This window comes from Orycteropus afer, unplaced genomic scaffold, assembly GCF_000298275.1.
Source record: "Orycteropus afer afer isolate SDZICR_OR568_19922 unplaced genomic scaffold, OryAfe1.0 scaffold00906, whole genome shotgun sequence".
NCBI lineage: Eukaryota > Metazoa > Chordata > Mammalia > Tubulidentata > Orycteropodidae > Orycteropus > Orycteropus afer.
Window position 1 is genome coordinate 171,910 of NW_006922493.1, and position 1,649 is coordinate 173,558.

A 1,649-nucleotide genomic window follows, 5' to 3' on the forward strand; every position below is an offset into this window, starting at 1 on the left:
GAAGGCTGGCGGTTCAAACCCACCAGCCACTCCTTGGAAGGAAGATGGGGCAATCTACTTCCGTAGTGATACTACCTTGGAAACCCAAGGAGGGGTTGCTATGAGTCGGGTCTGACTGGATGGCACATAACAACAACAACAACAACATATCAGACAGTGTTTCACTGCTATTAATAAGTTTTTCATTGGCTAGTTCTTTGAAAAGTGGATGGCCCCTTCTTTCTTCCCAGTCTATCTTAGTCTGGAAGCTCTGCTGAAACCTGTCCATCATGGGTGAATCTGCTGGTACTCGAAGTACCAGTGACAAGCCTCCAGCCTCACAGCCACACACAAGCCACCACAACATGTCAAACTGGCAGTTGTGTGGTGGACAAATATTCTAGTGACATTTTATTGTGTAAAGAACTAAGACAATTTTAATATATCCCAGAGAGAACAATTGCCCACAAAGGTATGAGAATGACACGAGACTTCTCATTGGCAATAATGGATGCAAGAAAACTGTCTAGAAATATCTTCAATGTTCTGAAACAAAAAATAAAATACAGACCACAAAGACAGAAGTAAAATACACCTGGAAATTAAAACAAAAACAAAATAAGTCTTTGGTTAAAGTTTAAATCAAAAGGAAAAATGCAAACTATTTAGAAATGAATAATGGTAAATGTTAATAAGTAGAAGAAAAGCTTATAATCTACTAAAGGGATTTTTTAATTAACATTGTATGGAATTGGTGTAGGAACAGATGATCAGATTTAATATAGAACAGAATAAAATCCAGGAGCAGATTAATGTATCTCTGGAAATTTTGTGTATGATGCAGATGGGTATTTGTTCTGAAATGTAAACTGCTCAAATCAAGGTGTTGAACCAATTATTTATATATTTGGAAAATAATTAGGTTAAATCTATAACTCACATTATATGCCAATTAATTCTAGTAGGAATAAAAGACAAAGTAAAAAGACAGAACTATAAAAAATTAAAGGTAAAAAAATAGGAATTTTTTTTTTATAACCTTAAGAGTAAAGAGTGTCTTTTTCAGAAAAAGAAAATACAGAAGTCCTATAGGAAAAGATTAATAAAGTTGACTGGATTGAAATATTTTTAAAGTACTATTTAAGGTATTGTAAATATATTAAAGGAAAATCAACAGGGTGAGAAAATATTTACAATGTATATAACTTGAAAACAGATCTGTATCCAAAATATATGGTGCTCTCTTACAACTGAATAATAATAATAATAATAAGAAGAAGAAAAATAGTCCAACAGAGAACTAGACAAAGCATTTACAAAATAGAAAGCACAGACTGCTAATACACATATGAAAAGTTGCTTTACCTCACTGGTAATCAGAGAAATGAAAATTAAAACAACAATGTAATATAATTAATTGTATCAGATTGGCAAAAATTAAAAGATTGGTAATATCTGATGGTGGAAATTACATAGGGAAAATTGTGCACTAATATACTGTTACAATGTATTTGTAAAATTAATTAGTACAGCAAGTTAGCAGTATCCATTAAAATATAAAATATGCTTACTCCTTGACCCTAGAATATCATTCTATTCACAATTTGCACAAAGAGGTATAAATAAGGATGTTATTTTTCTGCTTTGTAATCATGAAACAAATGTCTATG